Source organism: Monodelphis domestica, chromosome 1 (genome assembly GCF_027887165.1).
Source record: "Monodelphis domestica isolate mMonDom1 chromosome 1, mMonDom1.pri, whole genome shotgun sequence".
Lineage (NCBI taxonomy): Eukaryota > Metazoa > Chordata > Mammalia > Didelphimorphia > Didelphidae > Monodelphis > Monodelphis domestica.
Genome location: NC_077227.1, coordinates 691,812,325 through 691,839,631, shown reverse-complemented (window position 1 = coordinate 691,839,631; position 27,307 = coordinate 691,812,325). Strand labels below are relative to the sequence as shown.

General features: G+C 37.7%; 1 long non-coding RNA gene across 1 annotated transcript; it reads right to left on the bottom strand.

Annotated features, from left to right (window-relative positions):
* Nucleotides 1-813: 813 nt before the first annotated feature.
* On the bottom strand, nucleotides 814-19,029 carry LOC130454594 (uncharacterized). Its single transcript, XR_008912310.1, has 4 exons — nucleotides 18,667-19,029; nucleotides 11,006-11,161; nucleotides 8,681-8,778; nucleotides 814-3,618 (listed from the first exon to the last, which is right to left on the bottom strand). It is a non-coding gene; the product is annotated as an uncharacterized LOC130454594 (long non-coding RNA).
* Between the last annotated feature and the right edge of the window lie 8,278 nt (nucleotides 19,030-27,307).

The following is a 27,307-nucleotide window of genomic DNA, read 5'->3' as shown; positions in this document are numbered from 1 at the left end:
TTTTCTTTCTGTTCTAGGAATGACCTCCCTCCTTCTATATCTTTCAAAGTCCTTAACTTCTGGTTTGTTCAGTTGTTACCTCTACTATGTAGCCTTCCATTATCCTCACAATTGACATTTTTCTCTGTCTCTATTTTATTATAATATTTTATGTCTCTGTTCCACTTCTCATTTCCATCACTTCCAAACAAATGTAATGGTAGAAGGGTGTTTTTTCCCATGAATGTTATGGATATCCACATGGGTCTATCTAGATTAGTTCATAGGGAGGCATGAATAGATATATTGCTAGAGTCTCCTCTGATTTTTCCCCCTCTCCAAAGTAGACTGATTTCTCCTAGGAAGCTCAAATCAAAGACTGGTCACTCTGCTTTCCTTAGAGAAAAAAAAGTCTTGGGCTGGAATTATACCTACTCATACTTCTACCTCATTCTTCTTCCTCTGCCAAATGTTGTTAGTTTCAATATAAGCTTTTGATTACCATTCCTTAATGAGAAGGATTGTCTCAAGATGCATACTTAAGGCTTCATTCTTTTCTCATGAAATACTAGTACCACAATGAACCCATAAAGTAAATAGCAAATAATCATGTTTATTTACATTGGTAGCAAAGCAAAGTCAATAAGTGGTATACAGATGAGAATATATCTCAGAAAATAAATCGAGTAGATGAACTCTCTTATTGGGAGTGAGGAAAGAGACAGAGAGAGAGACAAAGAGAGACAGAGACAGAGAGAAAAAGAGAGACAGACAGACAGAGACAGAGAGACAGAGACAGAGACAGAGACAGAGACAAAGACAGAGAGACACCTATCCAACAGGAAATATCCTCTAATCTCTAGTGATATGATAGATGTGTAGAATCATCCAAAGGTCACCTTCTTCCCAAGGATATTTCTGTTTCTTAAGGGACATGAAACTTGAACCCAGAAGAGCAGAATTCATCTTCTCCCAAGTTCTCATCAACTCTGCTCTTCACACACAGGCATGGAACATTGAATAACCAATTTCTGCTAATGAGTAGAATTTTACGTACATGATCTTTGAGGCATGAGTTTTATTAATTCTATAGTTGTATTCATTTTGAGCAATGACTCCCCAGCCTGTAGAATGTAATCTCCTTGAGGACAAGGATGTGCCATTTTTATCATTGCACCTTTACTGTCTCACATAGTTTAGATACTTGACAAAGTTTTGTCAAATGAATCTGTTGAAGGATGAGAATGGGGGAGGAAACAATTTCTAACAAGACCTTAACTTAGGGCAGAAGGAGGCAGAAGATGACAGGAGAACGATGTATATTTGAAATTTTCATTTGCAACATACTCAAGAAAACCAAAATAAACACAAAAAAGTGTGTGTCAGGGGGAAATTTTGACAGTAAAATAGGTCAAGTTCATAGTTTTACCATGTCGTTATTTTGCTATCTGGTGAAGATTTCATAGAAACTTCAATTTGACCCCTAACAATAGAGGATAATTCTGTTCTCTCAGCCTTGTTTCCTGGAAAGAAATGAGAAGAAAGCAGGAGGACCTGATGGGCAGAGCAATCTATGAGAACAAAGGGACCTAAACTACCCTATAAGATTATTTTGTTCTAACTTTCTTTGTTTCAGAAGGAATTTCCAGGGCTGATCTAGTTTTAGATTCAATGATCTTAGACTCCAACTTAATATATAGTGATTTGGAGATAGAAAATGATTAACACAGTCCCTCTCACATTGTAGGTACTAAATAAATATCCACTCAGTGAAAGAATGAGTAAATCAGTGAATGAATACATGATCTGAAAAACCTTCTAGCTTCCACACTCTGAGATCTCTTCCAGCTATAATGTTCCAGGATTCTGTGATACTGAAATGTGAATCTCTATAGTCAGAGTAATTATCATCCTCTGCAATTTTCAGCTATTTTCAGTAATACCTGATCTCAACAAGAACATGAAAATTCAAGACAAGAGTATCAAGACCCAAGCTCGGGGCAAACTCTCACTCTGATTAAAACTAAATGTAGGGCTTTTTCAGCAATCCAGATTGTTTTGGTTTTATTTATTTTTGAAAACCTAAACCTCATTTGTAAAGGGCCTTCTCTCTTTCAACATCCTCCATTGCTTTAGTGCCCAACTCCTTTCTAATTTGCTTTCTTTTCCTTATTATTTTTTCTTTCCTTCCTTTTCCTCCCTCCCCTTTTGTTATTCAAAGCCTATACCTTGATCTTGAACTATTATTGCAGATATCTTCCACAGCTGACTTGGTCTATTCCTATTTGTATCTAGAGTGAGAAAGTAGCAGTTACTGTATGAATGCTCTCTTTTCATGTTATGTTTTAACTCCAGGAAATAAGACGATAAAAGTAAAAAAGGGGGCTACCATGCTATTTATCTCCATCAACACCTTCCTCAACCCTATCATCTTTTAGACTTTCCTATTATTGTCAAGGGTTCTATATCATCTTAGTCACCCATACCCACAACTTAGGTGTTCATACCATATCCAGTCTGTTAAAAAGACTGTTGATTCTACTTTCATAAAATCTCTTATATTTTCCCCCTTCTCTCCTCTGACATTGTTACCATCCTGAGGCAAGCTCTTATCAACTTCCTCCTAGTCTGTTGCAATAGCCCACTGATGATCTACCTGCCTTAATTCTCTCTACTCAAATCCATCCTACACTCAACTGCTAAATTCATCTTCCTAAAGTATGGATCATGACTGAGATCCATTCAAGAAACTTCCCTCTTTTCCTAGTAACTCCAGAGTTATATATAAAATCCTGTTTTTAAAAGATCTTCACAATCTGGACCCTTCCTAATTTTCTTTCTTTCATTGTTTTTGTAAACCCTTACCTTCCATCCTAGAATCAATATGGTCCATTGGTTCCAAGGCAGAAGAGTGGAAAATGTCTAGACATTTGGACTTGAATGACTTGCCCAGGGTCATACAGCTAGGAAGTGTAGGGGGTCAGATATGAATCTAGGATCCCTCCTCTTTAGGAGTAGCTCTCAATCCACTGAATCATCTAGATGCTCTGCTCCTTCCTAATTTTCAAGGCTTCTTATGCCTTATTTCCATCCACATACTCTATATCCTCATTACTTTTCATCCCACAAGATATACTGTTTTCTGATTTGGCAGTTTCAGTGACCAGCCCCCATGTTTGGAATATTTTTTCTCCTCATCTCTAGTTCTTCCTGACTTTCCCAGCCTCTTTCAGCTAAAATACTTCCTTCTACAAGAGACTTTTCCCTTCCCCTCCCCTAAGCCCAATTCTAATGCCTTCACTAGATATTATCCCCATTTTTTTCCTGTATATAGAAAGTACTAGATATCTTATTGAGTGTTAAGCTTTAATAGCCTAAAACTCCACTAAAACTTTTGGAACAGTCTATATGTAGTTTGTACATTATTGTTTGTATCTTATTTCCCCCATTTGACTGGGAGCTCCCTAAAAGCAAGAATTGTTTTTATAATTTTTCTGTATCCCCAGTACTTGCCCAAAGCTTGGCACAGAGTAGATAGTTGAATGGACTTGAATATGGGTCTTTTTTTCCAGTTTGGAAGAATTCCATAGTGTCACTGGCCATTTGCTCTGGGGATAAGGAAGCATAGGTGCGATGCAGCTAGAGGAGATAGAAAATCAAAGACACAGATAAAAATCTTTGTAGTGAGTAATATCAAATGAGATTGGCAAAGCAGGTTTGAGCCAAACAGTGGAGGGTTTTAAATGTCAGACTCAGAAATGTATATTTTCTTCTCTTAAAAACAAAACAGATTTTTTGCAGCTAGTAGAAGAGACTGGAAGCAGGGGATCCAATTGAGAAATTCTCCCAATTATCCAAGAGGGAGATGATAAGGGCCTAAAATGAGTCTTTGGCTGTGAGTGAAGATGGGATAGCTGGGTGAGATGTCATTGCAGTGAATTGACAAGACTAAAAACTCGATTGGGTGATGTTAGTCCCCAGTTCATGAAACTAGAGGGTCTACTTTTCAATTCTGAGAAAAGAAAAAGAAATAGTATATATTCTTTAGTTTGGCATTTAAAACATATTGCAAACTGTCTCCAACCCATTTTTCCAGACTGATTCCATGTGACTCCTCCATCTCACACTCTCTCCTTCCATCAAAATGGCTTAATTTCTGTCCACAGTTCACAATACATAGTGTCCCATCTCCTTGAATTGTGGCTTTGCATAGATGGTCTCTTAAAACTACAATGTTTTTACTCCTCCCTTTTGGCTCTTGGAAATTCTAAATCCCTCAAAGCTCTGCTCAAGAACCAGTTCCTATTTAAGGCTGTTCCAATTCCCTTTTCTTCCCCCTGAAATTAATTTGCTTCTTTTATATTTTTTCATTCATTTACCTTAGTTAGAGAAGGCCATGTGGTACCTACAATAAGGAAATCCTGGATTCAAATATAACCTCAGACTCTTACTAGCCCTATCATCTAAATAAGTCACTTAATCTCTTTCTACCTCAGTTTCTTTAATCATAAAATAGGGATAATAATGGGACCTACCTCCCTTTATGAAGATCAAATGAGACAATATTTATAAATCTCCTAGCACATTTAAGACATTTAATAAATGTTTGTTTCTTTCCTTCCTTCCTAATCATATTGTTTCTCCCCGAGAGAATAAAAAACTCCTTGAAGGCAGGGACACTGACTTTTTTATCTTTGTACCCCCAGAGTGTGGTATGATGATGAGCACATAGTAAGTGCATAATAAATATTTTTTGAATTTAATTCCTATAAATTTGGCTACTGATTTGATAATATGGTTATTAAGTCAACAAGTGTTTATGAAGTATTTGTTACATGCCAGGCCTTGCTAAGGTCCAAAATAATACAAACCCCCTCCCAATAATATAAAAAATAATACAAATAATACAAACAAAAAGGCCCTGCCTTTAAAGAATTTAAATTCAAATAAGGGAGAAAATACATAGTTAGGTACCTAAACTATATGCACAGAGTAGATTAAAGGTAATCTAATTGGGGGAGGTACTAGCTCATTGGGGTTAAAGGTATCAAGAATGGTCTCCTGAAGAAGGTGAGGTTTGATCTGAGTCTTGAAGGAATCCAAGGTAGCTGGGTGGGGGGTAGGTGAGGAGAATGAAGTTCTGGGCATGTGGAACCTGGGCTTCTCTAGTCATGCCCTCTTCTAACATGGAGATGCTATTGAGGGGGGCATGTTGAGCATCCCTAGTTTGCTGACTTGGAGCTTACTGTATCACCTTACATGTGGGTTGAGTAACTTCCCTTGATTGGTTGCCAGTGCCTTTCATATTGGTGAAACTTTGTCTCTTTCTGTTACTCTCCTCTTGGTTATATACAAATGGAGAAGATCCTAGTTCACCTACAGACAAGAATCCTGGTGATCTTAAAGCCAGTATGGCTGGGCTGGTGTAATCAATCAGCACAATATGAGAGCCCCGAGAAAGTATCTGGAAGTTGAGGCTGAGGGTACTGGACTTGGAGCTGAGACTGTGTTCTATAGGAAGTGCACTAAGCTATGAACCTCATCCTTTTCTCCACCCCAGAGAGTGAGATAGTTCTGGGAAAGATGAGAATTATGCCTTCCAGGTGTTTGGGGAGTGAATTTTTATATTTGGAATTGTACCTTCTGAAGTAAATATTTCAATGTAGAAGTTAATTTGACATTAGTGGATAAGTGCAGCTGGGGTTCAGGACATCATCCCTACAATTAAGGGAATAACATTGGTGGAGATTGGAGTCATTTGTAGAGAACCTAGATATGCCCAACTCTTTTAGAATTCAGAGAACCCAAAGGAAAGAGTGAAATCTAACATACCTGGCCTTCATGTGGTAGGGACCAGGGCTGTCAGCTTTAGACACAGAAACTTTTGTAAAGGCATGAAGGCAGGAGATAGACAATCAAGGAACAAGAAGTCCATCTTAACTGGATTGTAGAGTGTATACAAGGAAGTAAAGCTTAAGACCACTGAAAGAATACAGTTGGGGGGCAAAGTTGGAAGGGCTTTAAAAGTCAAACAAAACACTTTGTATTTAACCATGTAGGGAATAGGAACCACTGGACTATATCGAGTTTGGGTAGAGAAGTTGATATGTTCAAGCTTATGCTTTCTAAAAAGATCATTTTGACAACTGAGTGAAACATGGAGAAGAGTCTGGGGTCTTATGGTAGAGAGGCAAGTTAGAAGGCTATCATTAATAGTCCAGAGAGAGATGTTAAGTGGTATAACTATGGTGTAAATGGAGAGAAGAGAACGTACATGAAAGATTTTGTGAAGGCAGAAAATAAGGTTTGTCAAGTATGGGACAATGTGGGGAAAACCCCAGTGAGGGATGGAGAATTATACTAAATTGTGACTGGAAGGAAAGCAGTGCTCTTGAGAATACTGAGGAAGTTTAGAAGAAAGAAAGCTTAGGAGGGAAGAAGCATAAGAGATGCCTGAGGTTTAGGAACTTTGGTAGATGAGTGAATGATTTTGGAGGGACAAGCGGTGTGTGTGTATGTTAGAGACACAGAGAGAGAGACACAGAGAGAGAGAGACATACAGAAACAGAGACAGAGACAGAGACAGAGACAGAGACAGAGAGACAGAGACAGAGAGAAATTGACAGAGACAGAGACAGAGGAAAGAGCTTCATTCTTGGATATGCTAAATTTATGATTCGGATGGGACTTCTACCAGTTAAAGTTCTCTAGTTATGAAAAATCTCTGAAGTTATCTATTATGAATCTGAAGACATGAAGTTCAAGAGAAAGATCAGTCTCCTAAAATTTGTTCCTTTTATAATCAGAATAGGAAACTTTCGAGATCTGTAGAATTGATTTCTCAATAGGAGAGATCTTAGAGATGACTCACACCAGGGTATTGGTATTGGTTTTGGTGAGAATCATGCCTATTATGAACTCCTCCACCAAAGCAAGTTAACATTTGGTCAATCACATAGTCTCTGAGAATTGCCTGAAGGACCTGAGAGTTTTAGTAACTAGCCTAAGTCCCTCATATGGCTATTATAGTATATATTAGAAGCAGTCCTGGAGCTCATGTCTTCATGATCCCAAGACTTCTCCCTTCCTGACTCCATCTAGTTTTGTTCCCACTTTATAGATGAGAAAATTGAGGTATAGGTGGGTCAAATGGCTTGCTTGAAACTATATAGGTTGTAAAAAAAGAGTCTACATTTGAACCCAATTTTCTGACTCTAAATAGAGGGCCCTTTCTACTGTACCACAGTCCTGGCTAGACCAGTCAATCTCATCTGAGGAAATGTGAGTTACTATGAATAAAACGTGCATCTCTAGGTCCTGTACATGTTAGAGCTCTTCTCTTAGCCTTAGGGAAGGACTTTTGGTTGACAGGAACCATTTCCCTTTTGTGTAGTTTCCATCCAGTACAACCTTCCCAGAAACACTGTTCATGCCCACCCAGGAATGAAAGAGTCTTATCTGGGCACCAGGTGGGCCAGACTGTCTCTTTGAGCTGATCCAGCCCCTGGAGTCGATTCACTGCTGCTTTGAACATAACCAGACAATTCTGCCCCCACTGCCAGTTCCACCAGCTTTAGAAGTGGGAGGGATAATGATTTCACTTGCCAACTCCTCTTCTACATCCTCAGGTTTTATTCCTCTCTCTTCACAATACATGTGACTAGCTTTTTCTTTTCTTTTTTTTTCCTCAACACTCATTTCAGGTAAACCTTGAGAGCATCAGAATGGCTAATGGGAGAGGTGCTCTCTCATTAGACCCTGAAGGCTAGCACAGTGGAAAAGGAGAAGAGAAGGAAAAGATAAAACAAACAAAAACAAAAACAAAGCAAGAGAGTAGTCAATGCCTTCTAAGTTCACTGTGACTTCTCTGAGACTCCTGGGGAAGGACAGGATGCAGGGTTGCCATAACAACCCCAATGCCATGTGATTGGAACACTTTATGACTTTGTGCAAATGGATGGCCTATCAATGATTTTTTTGTACTTGAAAATTACCAGGGATTTATGTGTTTGAGGGGAAAAAAATGGAGGTCAGGGCAAAAGGAAGCTATTGCTGAGAGAACTACTATAAAGGGAATTTTTTCTTGTTCTCAGAATTGATGGATGGAGAAGATGAGGACACTTGTCATGGGGGACTGTCTTTTGGTATCCCCATAACTTATTATAATACATGGCGCATAGTAGGTGCTTAAGAAATGTTAATCAACCGACTGATTCCTCATGGGGATGAAAATATCAACATGAGTATTTCCATCTTCCCATACTCTTTTTTTCTTATGGGGTAGTGACAAGAATATGATATCAATTAAATTTGAATCTGATATTTCCCCATCACTAGCTGTGGCAACTTGGGCAACTTTTTAGCCTTATTGATGAGCCTCAGATTTTACATCTGGAAAAGGAGCTTTCGTGTGATGGAAAAGGAGGAATGGAGGAAGAGAGTATTTATATATTTACCTCTTGATCCATGTGAGCTTTGAACTAGTAGTTGGTGGGAAAAAATTAAGGATTTCTAGATGCTTACTGAGCTAAATTGAACTGAAATAAATTGAATTAAACTAAGTTGGAGCTATTTGAATTATTGTTATAAAAAACTAAGTACTTAAAACTATTATGTTTACTTTTCAAGAGCTTTTGTCCTCATCATCTAGCCCCTTATCCTTATGAAACATTTATTCTTCATTCTATTATTATGTACTTACCAATCCTGACTTTTCCATAGTCTTCTATAATATCAGCACTGGAAGAACTCAGAACATAGAACATGATATAGTTGGAGGAAATCTTAGCACCTAGAATGCTAGAAATGGAAAAATATTAACACAGAAGATATAGAAGGTTGCTACTAGAAGATTTCAGCTGGCCTATTCAACTTTGTAGAACGAAAAATATAGGGTTATTTATAATATATTATATAAAATAAATATGGGGATATATATATATATATATAATATTTTGAGGAATTAAGTGGTAGAATTTGTCATGTAAATTACTGTTATATGCAAAGTTCTAGTGTTTTAACCTATAGGTATCATAGTAGATATCAGGTAGCATAGCAGATAGTGAATTTGGAATTGAGTCAGGAAAGTTTGAATTCAAATCTTGGCTCAGTCACTGAAAAGCTATAAGGCTCTAGAAAAGTCATTTCACTTTAATCTTCTTTCAGTTTCCTCATCTGTAAAAGGGGGTAATAATTGTACTTCCCTCCTAGGGTTGTTGTGAGGATCAAGTGAAATAATATTTATAAAGTACTATATAAATGCTGAGGCAGCTAGGTAGTGCAGTGGACATAGTGTGGTGCTGGGAGTCAGGAAGACTCATCTTCCTGAGTTCAAATCTGACCTCAGACACTTAGTAGTTTTGTGATCCGGGGCAAGTCACTTAACTAACACTATTTGCCTCAGTTTCCTTATCTGTAAAATTAGCTAGGGAAGGAAATGGCATCCATTCCAATATCTTTGTCAAATGGGGTCACAGAGTAAGACATAATGGAATAACAACAATTTAAATTATTATTATTATTATCATTACTCTTAGTAGTGATAGAAAAGTGGGAAATGAAAACAAAAATCCCTGCCTTCAATAAATTTATAATTTCTGGTGCTGAGAGACTCATAAAGATTGACATAGCACTTCATATCATCCATTATTACCCTCCTTTTTCTCAGCAACAGGCAAATAGTGAAAATAATCCCTCTATGTAGTATGACTTTAGGAGGGAACAGGTTTTTGAGTAGGAAGAATTTGCTGAAAAGAAGCAATTCTTCTGCCATGTCTTGCTTGGTGCTGTGTAGAAAGTATAGACGCTTTCTCTACTGCCTTCCTCCTTAACCCCTCCTCCTCTGGGCCTAGGACACCCAGGATGCTCTTGGGGCTACTTCACAGATCATGTAGTTTGGATGAAATGAAAGTACAAGGAAATGGAGAACCACCAGGCTTTACTTTCTGCCTCCTAAATTCTTTAAAGCCTTCTCATCTGTCCTGCTTCTATGCCCACTATCACCTGAAAAACCTTTGTAATCTAAGGGCTTTGGGGTCTTGCTCTCCTCCTCATTGCTTCAGTCTTGGGTTTTCCTAGCCAAGTCCCAGGCGAGGTCTTCCTAGCTTAGTTGAACTTTGTTTTATGTATTGTTTCCTCCAAATAGAGTGTAAACTCCTTGAAAGTAGGCAGAGCCTGGATTTTTCTATTTATATCCCCATTGCTTAGCATTGGGCTTGGCACAGAGCAAGCACCTAATGAATGATTGTACATGTTTTGATTAACAGAGTAGATCCCAAAGACACAAGGAAAAAAGAATAAAACCTCAAAAAGAAAACAAAACTCTTTGAACACCTATTTTAGCATATAGGCAGATATCCCCCTAATTTCGCCAATTGGTTTTAGGTTTATCGGTTACCCTCAATCAGGGTTAGCCCAACTGCCAGAGGTGGTTTTACTGGCACACAGCCACTAGAGAGAAAGGCTTGTTTGCCATCTTTGTCATAGCCCAGTAACTGCAGCCCTGTGTTTTGTATCCAGGACCTTGGTGTGAATCTTTGCATCTCCTGGTCACTACCTCATTGACCTCAGGAAATTTGTGTTACGTCTATGAAATTGAGCTTTTTCTCCATACAATAAAAGAGCTAAAGCAGATTCCAAAGGGCAGTTTCGGCTCTAAAATTCTATAATCCTAAGAACATAAAGATTGATCTGGATGCTGAGAATTATGAAAGAGAAGAACACAGTTCACAAAACTGAAGGCATTTATATTCCTATTTATGTCTGACCAGAGATGGGTTTGTTCTTAGGCAATGCCAGTCTGCTGACTTTAGGATAGTCGGCATGCCAGATTGACCCCATATGCTTAAGCGTCTATGCCTATAAAACTACACATGTTCACATAAGGGAATGAATCCTGCCATCCTAATGTGGATGAGCAGTGTTTGTTTTATTTTCCCAAACTGATAAACTGATCAGTCATTCAGATCTTTGCATAAAGAAGCCACTGTCTCTAATCTGAGTTCAGGTGGGATGCGCATGGACTCACCTGGTATGAAGGCTATCCCGCTAATCTCACTGGCCAACCCCAAATTCACCCACCATTTTCTGTCAGCTCCAAGAAGCTGCTTGTTGGTGGCTTCCTTCACTCTGATGGTAAATTCTGCAGATGAGACACAAGAATCTGGATGTAGAAGTAGTTAGCCTAAGAGCAGAGGATTTAAAACTATAAGAGAGCCGGAAACCAGTAAGTCAATTCTTTCATTTTACAGAGAAGTCTTGGGCCCAGAGAAATGAGTAATTTTCTTAAGGTCATAGATGTAGAAAATGGAGAGGTATAGACATGATTTCAGGGCTTCTACCTCCAAATCCAGTCATCTTTCTACTATCCCATTTTACCTCCTTTTTCAAGGATTCTTAAGCATGTGGAGACTTTTCCCTACTAGAACAGGTGGATGGAAACAATTTGTTTCAGTGGCTATGAAGGCAGCTGAAACAGAGATTGTGGAGCAGTAAGAGCTTGGTTGGATAGACATTGAAAAGGTCTAGGTAATTCACTGCATCCTGGGCCATTGCTACTCATCTTGACTTTTATCTTCCCACTAGATTTCAATGACTCTTAAGAGAGAATGAGGCTGATGACTTTGTGCAACTCTGTCTCCTTTAAATCCAATTTACACACAAGACATCAACCCATGATGTCATTGATCTTCTAAAAACTGAAGGATGAATAACAATAATGTGAAGAAAAATGAACCAGTATTTCTTGATGAGAGAATCCTATGCACTACACTTAAATCATAAATTCAACAGGAGGAAAATCCAGTGAAATTTGGTCCTGGAGACAAGGCACTAGGAGTTAGTGCAAGAAGCAGTGTAGGCAAACATTAATGTTATAGTGTTTTGGGCACATTTAACAGGAGTAGCATCCTATGGTCCAACTATGATCACCAGTGTTCTTCTAGTGAAGTTCTTTCCTTCAAGAAAGTCCAAAAAGATACTTATGATTGGATATTATTCAGATATACTTTGTGAAATTCTAGGACTGAAGGGTTCTCAGTATGAAGGGAATTAGGATGGAGGGAATTTAAAGAGTAGTTTTGAACATCAGTGTGTCAAGGCAGGGAAGTTGAACTTCTTTTTATTGTTCATTTGTTTCAGACATGTCCAACTCTTTCTGACCCCATATGGAGTTTTCCTGACAATGATGATGGAGTGGTTTTCTTTTTTTTTTCTCCATTTCATTTACAGATGAGAACCTGAGGTACACAGTGTTAATTGACTTGCCCAGGGTCACACAGCTAAAAAGTGTCTGAGGCCAGATTTCAGTTCAAGAAGAAAAGGCTTTCTGGCTCCAGACCTAGCCCTCTGTCCACTATGCCACCTAGCTTCAGTTGAATTTAGTTATTGTAAATAGTAAGCTTATTGTTTTGTATCTTGTAGGATAGCAGTTATTCTTATCCAGAGATCAATGAAAGTAAAGAAGACACTCTCCACTGGTGGTCCCAATTAGGTGCTATTCTATACACTCAATATATTAATTTCCTTTCTAGTTCTAATATTCCATGCTTCAATGTTCCTTCAAGTTCTAACATTTTTAACATGTAGTTTTCTAAGACCCCTTCTAAATATCTGAAGTCCATTCCAGGTCTAAAGTCCTATAATTCTACATTATGAGGAAAACAAGAAAACCGATACCGTAGGAGTCACCACCTAATGGATGATGTGTCAATCAGCAAGGAGTAGATATGGTAAAGGAACAAGGAGCTTCATGGGTCATAGAATGCCTTAGTACTCACACCTTATGTGATGATTCAACTTTATCATAGATACAAACTTTTGTATATGGATGTAATAGGGAGTATTTTGAGTCAGAAGACCTGAATTCAAATTCAGATTCTATTGCTTACCACTTGTGCTGCTTTGGATAAATTGCTTTCATCTTTGGACCTTAGGATGCTCATCTAAATAATGAAGAGGGTGAGCAAGATAATTGTGATGGCCTTGTCCAATTCCACAAAAATGGTCCTATAGATAAAAACTTCTTATGTAAGAGCACTTAGAGATTGACTTCACATTAATTAGCCAAGATGGATTTTACCTGGATAAGTCTGGATAACAAGGAAAAGGACATTATGATAGTCAACACCTAATGCATGATTTGTCCATCAGCAAAAAGTAGATATGCCAAAAGTTCAAAATGGGCCATTGAATAGCTTTAGCAATCACACCTTATGTATTTTTTCCTCTTTACCATAGACATAATCTTCTATGTGCAGGGACACCTGTTTTAGGAGTCTTAAAATCCAAAAACCAGAGACAGTACACTGACTTGGTAAACAGTATACCATATAAGCCCAAGGTGTGCAAAGGAAGGAACACATTAAGAGGCAAGACTTGCTATCATATCCTCCCATTTCCTTTTGGTTTTCTGACCAGCTCATCTGGAACACATCTGTTTAGTAGTAAAAACAAATAAACAAAGAAAAATCCTCTGTGAGATGTGATGGGGTCAGTGTGGGGCATGTAATAGTTTGTGAAATCAAAGCATTCTTGCTTGGTGGAGAAAACTAATCCCTTGTGTTAAAATGTGTTCTCTACTCTCTAATCTTTTCAGGCACATTGTTAAGAAGTGGTACTTGATCATGAATCTTGAGACACACTGGAATGTGCATGATTCCCAGATCTACCGGTAAACTTAATCACTTGAAAAGCATGTTCCATGATGTATACATGGAACTGATTCAAATTAATGAGAAAAATAGTCAATGTTAAGTTGATAAATAGTCAAAATAATTTAACAGGATGTTCTCAGGAGTAAGAAATTCAAGCTATCTATCTACAGATATATGAAAAAAATTCCATATCATTAAATAACTTTGAGATTCATTTTCTTGCCCATCTGGATGGCAAAGTTTACAAAAAAGGAAAGGAAGAGAGCTGTGGGGAAATAGACATATACACAGATATATTGTTGGTGGGTCTGTGAATGGGTATAGCAATTCTAGAAAGTAAGTTGGAACTATACTCCAAAAGTGAAACCATACTTGGACTTTGCTCCAAAGATCTCAAAGAAAGAGGAAAAAGTCCTATGTATTCAAAAGCATCAATAGCAGGTCTTTTTGTAGGGGAAATGAACTAGACATTAAAGCGGTTTGTAACAATTGGGAAATGACTGAACAAATTGTATTATAGGAATGAAAAGGAACACTATTGGGTTGTAAGAAATGGTGAAAGAGACAATTTCATAGGAACTCAAACAGACTTTGCATAAACTGATGCAGACTGAAATATAAAGACCAGTATTATAATTTATACTAAAGCAAAAAAATGTAAATATGAACAATCTTGAAAAAACTCTCATAAACTTGGTAATGAGCCATGATTCCAGAGGACCAATAATGAAACATGCTAACCATTTCCCAACAATGATAGGCTGAATTAAATATTGCAAATAAAAGACATTGTTGAGTATAGTCAATAAGGTTTTCTTTTCTATGCATATTTAAATAATTTTTTGTCCCCTTTCCATTGAGGAGAGAGAAAAAGTAGTTTCTAATAACTAGGAAAAAAGAAAAGAATACAAATTACCACTAAGATCTCTCTGACTTTACCAAAATCCCTTCCAACAGTCACATTATGTTCTGATATTCTCTTCAAATCTCTTTCAGATCTGACATTTTTTTAATGTTTTAACACTATTTATTTTAAGTTCTCACTCACTGTCCTATTATTTTCTAAAGTTCTATAGTCTAAGGTTCTTTTCTGTGTTAACATTTTGTGACTGTAGGACTCATAAAAAAATTAGGGTAGCCTCACTAAAAAGCATCCTAAATGATCAGTTTCTGAGAACATTTTCTAGGAATGCCTCTTGACATGTGCTTTAAAGGAAGAAGTCACTAATCTTTGCTTTTGAAAGAACAGAAGCATTATCACACACATGGCAAGTAAATGGAGTGAATATTAGTTCTAAAACTCTTCTTCACTCAATAAACCGAAAATTTAATAACTTAATTCTTTTATTTTAAACCCTTGCCTTCCATCTTAGAATCAATACTGTGTACTGGTTCCAAGGCAGAAGAGCAGTAAGAACTAGGCAGTGGAAGTTAAGTGACTTGCCCAGGGTCACAGCTACAAAAAGGCCTTATATGAACCTAGGACCTCCCATCTATAGGCCTGGTTCTTAATCCATTGAACTGCTCAGCTGCCATCTAATAATTCAATTCTTAATCTATATTTTAGGCATCTACCATGTTTTAGAACCAATGTCTTCTGCTTCACCTTCAATGATATTTCCATAATACCTGTCTAAATTATGGACTTTTATAATCAGAAAATATAGTAAGAAATTTGACTTGAATCACTTTATCCTTGAGATGAAACCCCTTATATTTATTGAATTGATGATTCAGAAAAAGTTAACCATAAATTAATGCTTCCATAGAAATAGTGATCTCTCATTCTCTTGGGATGGCTACTCCTTCTACCAAGGTCATTTATGGTCTCTCTGGTTCTTGTTCTGGGAAACTCTTGTGCATACATGTCTGCTATTACAGATATACAAGTTATGGACTGTCCTTATTTATGGCACAGTCCCTAATGTCAATGTGAAATTTGTTTGTGTTCTAAATATGTTGTGGTGGATGCATATTTATTCCAATGTATATGTGGATGTACTTCCCTATATGTGAAGTTAATATGATTGGTGATTAATCTTACGTGACCCATTTTCCTGAAGTTCATTCCCCATAATGTCTTTGATTCAAAGTTATTTCCAGTTGTCTGTATATTTTCTATCCTTTGGTGTTGCTTGAAGATTGTCACAGGTCTGGGATGCCTTCTCCTTTACAGGATTCATACTTGTCTGTCATTTCACCTTGAAAGATGGTCTCAGGTATCCTGAACTACAGGATCATATGTGTGTGTAAGATTAATGTGTGCATGCATGTAAGAGTGAAATTTTATACTGGATGTTTATGCCATCCTCATGTGAGCAAGTGAGATTTTTTTTTGTAATGAATATACATACCTTTCATAATGTGTGATTGTAAGGCGATTATTCTATTCCTATGTGGTTGATTATAGAGGTTAATGTTATTTTAGTCTAGGTTTGAGATTGAAATTTGTATGTAGGTTTAATAATTCTAAGGGATTCTAAATCTACCCAAATAAACTCCCAGGTTCTGCAAGGAACCACTTCTCCTGTGTTTCACAGGCTACACTAATCCTCCCTGATCTAAGTAACCCACATTTATGCTATCTGTCTTGGATATTATTCTATTTTGGTTTCCCTGTCTCTGTTCAGTGTCTCTATTTCTTCTTGTGCAATTTTGTTGGATTCATGGGCTCTATGTTTATTTATCAAGGGTTCTTCTTGGGGCATCTGTATTTGAATGGATTCTTGGGCTTCCATAAAGTTGTCTTTCGGTGTGTTATCATGGGCATAGTGATGTTAACGTGAGATATGTGAAGCCAAGTATCTTTTCCTACTACTTTGATCGATGTAGGAGTAGTGAGAACTATATCATATGGACCAATCTGTCTGGGCTCTGTGGGTTTGTCTGTAAATTGTAGCCAGGTTCTTAACCTCCTCTAATTCTTTCTGCCTTAATATTCCAGATGTCTCTTGGAGCTTTTTCTTTAGATCATTCTTTTCTTTTTCTTGATCTACTTTGTTATCATGAAGATAGGTGGCAATGTCTCTAAGTTCATTAAGTGAGATGTTGTCAAACTTAGGGCAATAGTTCCTGAAGAAATCCCTCAAGTGCTTATCACAGTCTTTGAGAAATTGTCTCCTCACATGTACTTCTGATTCTTTTGAATCAGGGATAAAACCTAACAGTCCCTCAGTTTTTTCAATAAGACAATTGATAAATGAGCTTGGAAGTTCATTTTTTTCTTGGGATAATCTGTCAAATTTTTCTCATGCATTGGGTCTTTCTGACAATTGCTTCATTCCCTGCAATAGATCCTCATGGCATTTTCTTAGATAAACCATTGATCTTGGATTAGAATAACCCAAATCCTCAAAAACTTCTGGCCAGCTCATGAGTGAGGAATCTTTTCTAGTTTGCTCAATAAAGTTTTTATGTTCCTGGGGTATAAAAAGTTCAGATAAAAGAATTTATACATCCTCAAAATCTGGTTCATATATGCAAAATGCTCTTTTTAGTTCTTTAATTGTGAGATGAGGCTCTAATAAAAATTTAGGCATACGTTTATGTAAAGACTCTAAGTCATGGGTAGTGAATGACTTATGAACCTTTGCATGTAAAATGTCAGAGTTACCAGTGACCTTAGCTATATCACGCAAAGGCATAATCTTTTGAGCCTTTGATGCACTTGCAAGATTGTTAGCAGATGCATTAGTTGGTGCCTGTATGTTATTGACAGGGTCATTTCCCCCTACTGCACCTAATGGTGTCCCAGTATTAGTATTAGTAACTACATCATCCATATCAGTCTGTCTCGTCACATCCCCAGTCTCCATGTTGGTTCCCTTCTCCATGCCTTGTTTTCTCTGCATGTAATCCTGGTACATCTCAGTTATTATAGGGATCTGACCAAGCAATGTCTCTAATCTATTATCAATGACTAGAGAATGGACAGTTTTCTTTGGGAAGATCAGGTTGGCACCAGCTTTGATATTTTAAGATGTTAGTCACTACCACAAAAACAAAATAGACTTGGGGTATGATTTGCCAGAGGTAATTTACATCTAGATAATTCACTGGCAACTGTGTCCATCCCATAGTCGTATTGGTTAATGTCTCCAGAACAATGTCTATCATCCCTGCCACTGTATTATAAATGATACAGTAGCCCCAATAAATGGCAATTATTCCTAACACAGTCGACCACAGTATTAGTTGCAACATACTCCCCATTAGATCTTTTCTAGGCTCTAACTTCCAAGAGTTAACAGGTAGAAAATGGTTGTTGTCCCCACAAGCTTTGCTTCTAGCTAGATAGGATTCAAGCTGGCTAGATCCTATAAACTGACAACCCTAGTACAGCCTCTCTCTCTTAGTATTGTAACTGACCAGAGTAGCAGTTGGTAACTGACTTGTTCTCCCCCCTCCCCCACAGAGTCAGTGACAGAGGCTGCTAGCCTCAGGAGTTGTAATTGACAATTTCACAACTGACAGTTGGTGACAGTCAGTCACTAAAAGTTTTCTTTTTTGTTGTTGTTTTAATAAATGGAGTCCTTTTAAATCCAGGGTGCCAACTGTCTTACAAAAGATAAAAGAGGGGAGGGATTTACCCCAAGGGAGACTTGTAACCCAAGGTATAGAGAGAGAGGGGAGAGAGGAGAACCCCTTTCTCAAAGCGGGGTTCAGGGGAGACAGCAGCTATAACAGGTTGGCTCAGAGAGAGGAGAAGGGGTTTGAAGATTTTCCCCCTTCTGACTTCCCTCCTTAGCTAAAGCTGCTCTCCCCAATTCGCTCTTGTCACTTTTAGCCCCCCTCCACTACTTGAGACCAAAAGGTCTCCCCTTGATCCGTTCACTCACACTCAGCTTGGCGAACAGATAACTTTAATGTTAACTCAATCAGGTAATACAAAAGGAATAATGGGCAGGGGATAATGGGAATTAGAAAAGTGGGAGAAAGGGGGTCCCTGAACCCTTTTCCTCTCTCCTCAAGTTTGTGGGGGAACTCAAGCCTTGGCAGCCTGAGCCCCACCTTAGAGAAAGTCAGGTTGACTCACCCCTGGGCAACAGGAACTGAGGTAACATCTGCTCAGGTTTCTCTTCAGAAAGTCCCTTCAATTGTGAAGTGTTGAGGGGAAGGATTTCCAGTCATCAGCAGGAAAAATGGGTTACCCTCAGGAGAAAGTCTTTATCCACCTTCTCTCTTCGACATCTCAAGACTGAGAGACCCTCACTGCTCTTCTCACCAGAGTCTTCTCTCCTCAGGAAATTCACTTCTGGGGCCCCTCCCCCATCGAGGTGATCAATTTCACATACTCTTCAGTCTGAGGCTATTTCTCTAGTGCCAACCACTATCACACCTGTCAGGAAAGTATTATTAGAGTTGTACAAAGGATATTATTTGTTTGTCATTAGTGATGTGTGTATTTGAGTCAATGAAAGTTAGAGGGGTTGAGAAAGTTCCATTTCTATTTCTTTTGTCTTTAAACATACAGCCTTGTTAAATATTAGGTGCATAAGGACAGGTTTTTCTCAGATTGCAGCAGATTGCTCTGTATGTCAGAGGCATCAAATAAATGTTAGTTGAAGGAGATGAATGAATTAACATTAGGAATCCCTTGTCAAAGGGATAAAACTCTTTTTCATTCCAAAATGTGAGATAGGGTTTTATTCATCTTAGAAAAGATAGTGTGACATAATGGTTAGCAGACTAGCCTTACAGATTTGAATAGTTCATTATTTGAGCCTTGGTTTGCTCATCTATGAATGGGTTTGAAATTATAATTTCTCTAACAGAGTGTTTAAGGTTTCAATAAGAAAACAATCCAATATGCAGGAGCTTCTTTCACACTTCTTCCCTTCATAAAATTTAAAATTCAAGAATATCTGAATAATTTTTAGGCTGTGAATTCAAATTCAGCTGGGAAAAGGAAAACAAATTGGTAAATCCACTGAGGTGATAACCTGTAAGGTAAAATTCTTTGCCAAATGAAGACTTTAATAAAGGTATGGGGAAGAGTTCAGGAGGTGCCTTCATGCCTGAATTCAATTTAATTCAGTTTAACAAACATCTGAAGGCAGAGAAGTTGCACCCTGGTGTGGGAAAGGGCACAGAGATGAAGTGTTGGAATCATCAAAGATAAACATGATTGATTTCTCAATTCTGCTCTGGCCCCTCTCAGTAGGGTATGCAGATGAAGCAATAAAGAAAACAAGTAAAGTCAGGAACCTTTAGGGGTTTTTAAATTGTTTTTGCTATTATTTCTATTTATGACAAATTATCCCATATTTCCATAATCTTTTCGGGTTTGCAAAATCTTTTCCTCACCATAACTATCTGAGGTAGGGAGTACCTATTAATTACTACTACTACTACTACTACTACTACTACTACTACTACTACTACTACTACTACTACTACTACTACTACTGCTGCTGCTGCTGCTGCTGCTGCTGCTGCTGCTGCTACTGCTACTATTACTTTTATGATTATTTTCAGATGAGAAAACTGAGGTCCAAAGAAGATCTTGTCCTTTCAACCACCAAATCAACATATTTCTATTATTATAAGTCCCCCGAACCATTCTAGAAGACCTCTGGGATTACCTGGATATTTCTCAGGGTTGTAACTACTTGTGTGACCTTGAACAAGTCATTTGATTTCTTTCAACATCTCTTTCTTCAATTTGTAAAATGAAGGACTTGGACCTCCAAATGTTCCTTCCAACACAAAATATATGATGCCATTATTGCCTCTCATTTCCTGGGACCTTAGGTTAGTATCCCATTTTTGCTTTGGTGGAAACCAGGCCATCAAATTCCTGAAGCATTCCTCTGAGTCTCCCTTCCCTCCAAATTGTGTCTTTGGAAGGGGTCTTGGGCCATTTAGGAATTTATTTGCACGTCCCTGCCTCTGGAATTGATTCTGAATTTATGATACACACTCAAGTCTTTCATGACTGGAGCTTGAGGAATTTCATTAGGCCCGACCTATAATTGTTGTTGTAAATGTTTACACATCTATAAATTATTATTAAGCAAACAGGGCAAGGTCAACTTTTATCTTTAGAGGCACCTCAAATATACTACAGAGATTTCCCAGCAGACAAAAGGGGTTGGCTTCTGACTAATTACAATCTATGTCTGTGGGATATTGACAACACAATTTCTTGCTATTAATATTGAGGCTCAAAAATGGATCCTTTAACTTGACTATGACATATGACCACCATATAACTAACTAATGTCATACCATTAGGTTTTGAAACAATGTCAGTGAGCCAGCAGTCAGCAAGTCCCAACATTGTCCCTGACTTGCTTGTGACATTGGCAAGACCTTTCTCCTCTCTGGGACTCAGAGTCTACAGCAATAAAAGGAAGAGGTTGGATATGATCATTTCTCAGGTACCTTCTAGCTCTATGGAAAGCTGGTAATCAAAAGTTTTCTGAGCTTGGTATTGGAGACCTGTAGTGAGTTCTGTCTGTCACCTGTTTGTTCTATGACATTAAAAAAAGAGGGTTCTAAGTTGAGAAACTCAGTTTCCATATTTGTACAATGAGGAGAATAATTTCTGCCCTGCCTATTTCTCAGGACTTTTGGGAAAGTCACAGGATATAATACATACTAAATTCCATGTAACCACAAAGTTCTATATAAACATCAGTTATTATTAACTATATTAACAGTCCTTTCTGGTTTTCTTTGGAAACCATTGTAGAGTTTTCTCTTACGCAAAGTATTCGGTAGTGCCTCTTTACCACCATCTTCCGGAAGAAGCCTGGAGTAGTAAAAATGTATGGAGTTTAATCCAAAAGAAATCTACATCTCCAAATTTTCAGTGATAATTTATTGTAACTCAGAGGTCGAGCCAAGCATAGTAAATGAGACAGTATAGTTTGATATTGGAATTTTCTTCAATTGCTTTTTCCCTTTTTCCTTATGAATTTCCTTTATTATCTTAAAGGCTTGGCTTTGCAACAGGTTGCATACTCAGAATGCTGTCTGATCCAAGACTCGAAGAACCAGTTCCCAAGACAGGAACCCTCAAAAGAATAGGAAAACATGAGAATCCCCCTTCCCCCCATGATCAATGTCAGTTATTTCCTCTTTTGGACAATATACCAGAATAAACTGTGTTAATAATTTTGAACACAGATAAGCCTATGACTATTTGATTATGTAACATATTCTGTGGAGTGATTCTCACTAAAGCCCTTTCCCACTGGAAGATGGGGTCCTAAACAACATCTATTCTATTTTCTCTGGGCATTTGGTTTGAACCTCAGGAGCTTGGGGTGGTCATGGTGGTGTTATTTTTATATTAGTATAGTTCAGAAGCCCCCACTGGTGTAATTCCCCACACTAGTTAAGAGCTGGCTTCAACAATTGAGCCAGACTTAATTTGTTTGTAGAAAAGGGATATTAACATGAATCATATGGTAGTAGTCTCTCGGTAACCGAGAATGACGATCGTCTTTGTGCGTTTGCACAAAAACACTTCTGCATGAAAAAGATTTAACTGGAAGAATCAAAGCACAGATAGTCCCACTCTCTCGGCATTGGAAGCCTGGGTCCAGTGGCACGAAAAGTCATTACACCTGGAAACTTCCTTAGCTGCATTGGATGGTCCTGTTGTCTTTTCTGCTCCAACATGCCCTAAGTACTCCACAGTGCTTTGCTGCGTTGCCATCTCAGCCGTTGAACCTTCTTATTGGTTTCTTCAGTCTGTTTGGCCAAAGCAGTCTTCACACAAAGCCCTGGTTCACCAGGGGTCGACGACCCGATGGCTACCCTCACAAGGTTTAGTTGGCTTGTCGAAGTCCTTATCTGGGGTGTGGCCACTGCCGCATGCTAGCAGCTACTAGGAGCCACAAGTGAGAGCTGGGTGTCAGGTGGGGGTCAGTGGCTGGAGAGCTGCCCTAAGAGGGCACGACAAGCCCTCCATACCAGAGATACTACCCCTCTATGAACACCCCATACACCCCAACATGAATCATATAACCATGGGAAAAGATTCTAAATTAATTAATTAATTAAATTTAAATTTAAAAAATCAGGTTAAAAAAGAGTTATTATCTAACGGGTAGAGTAAGAACAAATAGTATACACATATTTCTAAAATATCTGTGGCACATTCTCTTATACGTATGTAGAGAGTTCAGAGAAAATGCTCTAGACCTTATTTAAGCTCTCTGATCTCCAGTTTCTTCATCTGTAAATTGGTGATAATACTGATGCCTCCTACCCTACAAGGTTGTGTTAGGAAAAGAATTTTGCAAACCTTTCAGCTTTCTAATGGTCTTCAATTATTTTTCTTATAATTTACTCTTGCAATTCTGAAAGGAGTACATGTAGCAAAGAGGAAACTCATAGTTCCTGGAAGTCCTATTGTAAGAGTTCTTACAATGTCTCTCCTTGATAGACTATAACTTTCTTTAGGACTCATTGTAGAGGAACCTGAAGCTGCTTGTGTCTAGCTTGTCCCCAGCTCCAGATGCAGATATTATTGCCCATGAGTGCTTTTCCTGTAATGCTGCTAAAATGCCAATAAAAGGTCCAGGTACTCCAACCCTCTGAAGTTCATATAGTTGCCTTCTGGTCAAGATGGGAGGGGAGGACACAGTGGCTTTACTTTCCTGCCCACAAGCAGTTTCTTCTCAGGGACATAGCTGGACCTCTTTTCTCTTCTATGCCCTGAAACTTTGAATGACTGTGTGCTGTTTTATAGAAAAAACAAAACAAAACAAAAACAAAAACATGAGGCATGATGGTATACTCAGTCAATACTAATACATCTCCTGGGAAGGGATATTTCTTTTCATTCTCTGATTTTTAAGGACTTTTCACAGCTCAGCTAATGTCCTTGATGGATTCATTGGTTGAGACAGTCTCACCTGGTTAGCAATTTTATTTTAAGAACCTGGGAGGACATTGAGGCAGGACTCAATGGACCCCTGCCCTTACACTGATCGAACTGTGGAAATTCCAATTAGATGACAAGTTCCTTGTTGGCAGCAATCTTCCTTTGCCTCCTCTTATATCCTCAGTGCTTCTTAGCACAGTGGCTGGCATGTAATAGGTACTTACTAGATAAGCAATGCTGATAATTGATTATGGGTCTAAGGATGAGGCTGCAATAGGAAGAACAGATCCTAAAGGTCAGAGAATCTTAGCTCCAAACTTCATTGAAGCTTTCTCATCTCCAGCTTCTTCATCTGTAAATTGGTGATGAAATTGCTTGCACTTCCTACTTCACAGGGCTGTGGTAAGAAAAGAACTTCACAATCCTTTCAGGTCTCTGATGGTTTACAGTTATTCTTCTTATAATTTGCCCAGGACATTCTGGTAGCAGATGAATAGGCAGCAGGTCAGATATCTTGGAGAGGCAGACCAACATGTAGGTATATTTTTTATAAAAGGCACCAGCATTCAGAGAACCTTAAATTGCATGGGATACTTGAGCAAGGGTATGTTCCAAGAATTTTAATTTGATGTTTATTAAGACTTATTCTAGGTCAGTCTTTTTGCATGCTCTTGGGGGTCCTAAGATAAAATCAAAACAATTCTTCCGCTATGGAGGAGATGGATGCTTTGTCTATACATCTCGTTTGGTTAGGGACTGATTTCTAGGCATGGGTAGCCTAGGGCCCAAGGGTGAACTAGGTGATTTTCCCTTTAATGGAAAGAGATTTAATAAGCATAAAATGAATCTCAATGGAGCATAATATTAGATTCTATTCATATACCTCAAATATATAACTGTAAGAGTTGTAAACAGATCCATGCTTACTGTAATTCTAAGTAAGCTGCCATGTCTTCTGATTTAGTGGAGAAGTTATCTTTGTTAGTGAAGAGGATGTAAACATAAAAAAGTGCACTCATAGATCCAACTGGGTAGGTGTTGGTAATTGTACCCCAAGGGGGTTAACAGTATCCTCAGACTAATTGCTTTATCAGACATTCCCCCTCCTTGGCGATTTTCAGACTAGCTATACTTTTTTTGTTTTGTTTTGTTTTGTTTTCCTCTGGGAAACCAATTCAATTTAGTTCAACAAATATTTATAAAGTGACTGGATAGGAGACTCTCTGCTAAATGCTAAAGAACAATTAAAATGACATAGTTCATTTCCTCAAGGGGTTTACATTCTACTAGGGGAAGGAGTAAAAATAAAAGGTAGGGTGTGATGGGCTCAGAGTTTAGAGAAGGCTTCATAAAGAAAGGGCACTGGAACCAAGCTTTGAAGAAAAAGAAGGATTATAAGAAGAAATGGTGAGCAGATTCCTAACATTCCCACTTTGGGTCAAGGCCCTTACCACTCTTCCAGTCACCCAGCCTTGTACCCTTAGAGTTATATCAACTCTTCACTTCTCACCCTTCACAAGAAGTCTCCTTGGCTTTCTTCCCACAACCTCAGTGACTCCTGTTCTCTTCTCTCCATTCACAAAACTATAACCCTAGCCCAGATTCATCAGTTTTTACTTGTTTTATGGTAATGGATTGATTGATCTTTCATCCTCAAATTTCTTCCTTCTATAATCCATCCTCTACCTACATGCCCAATTAATATTCTAAATCTCAAGGATGAATAAGTAACTCCCTTTCTTTTTTTTAACCCACACCTCCATCTTGAAATCAATACTAAGTATTGGTTCCAAGGCAGAAGAGTGGTAAGGACTAAGCAAATGGGTGACTTGTTGAGGGTCACATAGCTAAGAAGTGTCTGAAACTGCATTTGAACCCAGGACCTTCTATCTCTAGGGCTGACTTTCTATCCACTAAGCCATCACTAAGACCCATCACTCCCTTTCTTAATGAACTTTGGCCCCTTATCATTGCTTCTAAGATAAATGCAAACTCCTTTGTTTAACTTGTTCCTCATAGAAAACACTCCAGAAATTCCTCAGTGTCAGAACCTACCACATGAGACTGATTGTAGTTTGCCATGTCTATATCTCATTTATACAAGTTATCTGTGTTTTCTATCCCCCATTAGAATGTGAACTCCTTGAGGGCAAGGACTATTTTTGCCTTTTAATTTTTTGCATCACCAACATTTAGTATATACATCTAACATAGTTTGTTAATGTTGTCCAGGCTGCCTCCCTTGTCTCGAATGCAGCACAACCTTATCCCTAACTTTTTATATTTATATTATTTTCTTTTTTAAATAAAGTTTTATATTTTTAAGTAAAGTTTTATATTAAATAGTTTTATATATATGGTTTTTTACATTGTCAACATTTCTCTCAGAAACTCTTCTCCTCCCTTCAAGAGAGCCATTCCATTTAATAAATGATAATTTTAAAGACAAAATAAATAAATAAAAGAGAAAAAAACAATGCATCAAAAAAGTCTGAAATAAATGTTCATTGATGATTTCCCACCTCCATAAGAGAGCCAGGTATGAGTCTTTTTTCTGTATTTCTTTTTTGGATCTATGCATATTCTTTGTAATTTAAGTACATTCACTTCTGATTTCCTTTTTATGGGTTGTTCTTTCCAATTACATCCTTGTCATTGTTTACATTTGTGTACATTGTTTACATTGCGTACATTTCATATAGACCCTTCCATACTACATTAGTAGCACAATAATATTCCATTATGTGCACATTTTATAATTTATTTAGTCATTTCCTAGTCAATAGATATCTTCTTTGTTTGATTTTTTTGCTATCACCAAAGAGTGCTGACATATAAATATATTGGAGTATATAGACCTGTCTTTTCCATGGTCTCCTCAGAATATATGCCTAATAGTGGAAACTCTGGATCAAGGGTCTTTTTTAATTACTTGATTTGCATAATTACTAATCACCTTTCAAAATTATTTTTACCAATTTATAGCTTCACCAATAATGTACTAGTGCCCTTTCCTCCTCTTAAATATGTACTTAAATCTCAGTCTACTTTCTCCCAGACTGATTGTCAATTTTCCTATCAATATTTATAAAATATGGAGTTTTTTCCTATGAACACAAAGAGAATCAAAATGATCTCTGACACTGAAGAGTTTACATTCTCATGCAGGAGATAAGCAAATCACTAGGTATATAAAAGATAAACACAGGGTAGATGGAAGGTACTCTAACAGAAATTATTACATTTGCAGTTTCATTTATACCATTTAATTTGTTGAGTAACAATGTCCCATTCATATTCTCCAGTTAGTTAAACATACTAATCTCTGTTAACACTGTAACCATCTTTCTTCTTGGAATGGCTCATAAGGGAAAGGTTTTGCCAATGGAGAACCCCATTCATGATCAGAAATTGTTCTCTGCTTCTTATTATTGAATGGAATTTAGAAACCAGAACATAGACCATTTTCCTGTTCATTTCTGGTAGTGCAATAATGAGATAATGATAACTTTTAGCTTGTTTAACTTTAACTTGGTATAGACATAACTATTGCTATCAAGTAATTTATTTACTATCTCTGGACCTGCAAATCAAATTCTCCAAGATCTATTTCAGAGCTAATAATCTACATAACATTGAAGGTTCACATCTTCATTGGCATGAAATCTTTTTCTCAGAAAATTTTGGAAATGGGGAAAATGAAGGCAGTTCAGGTCTGAATAGAACAATTAGCTAGAGGATGAGAAAATTCTCCAGTAATTACTTGTCTTCCTGGTTCTGAGATAATGTATTACTGCCCTTTTGTCCTCGCATTCCTACCCCAAGAATAAGGAAC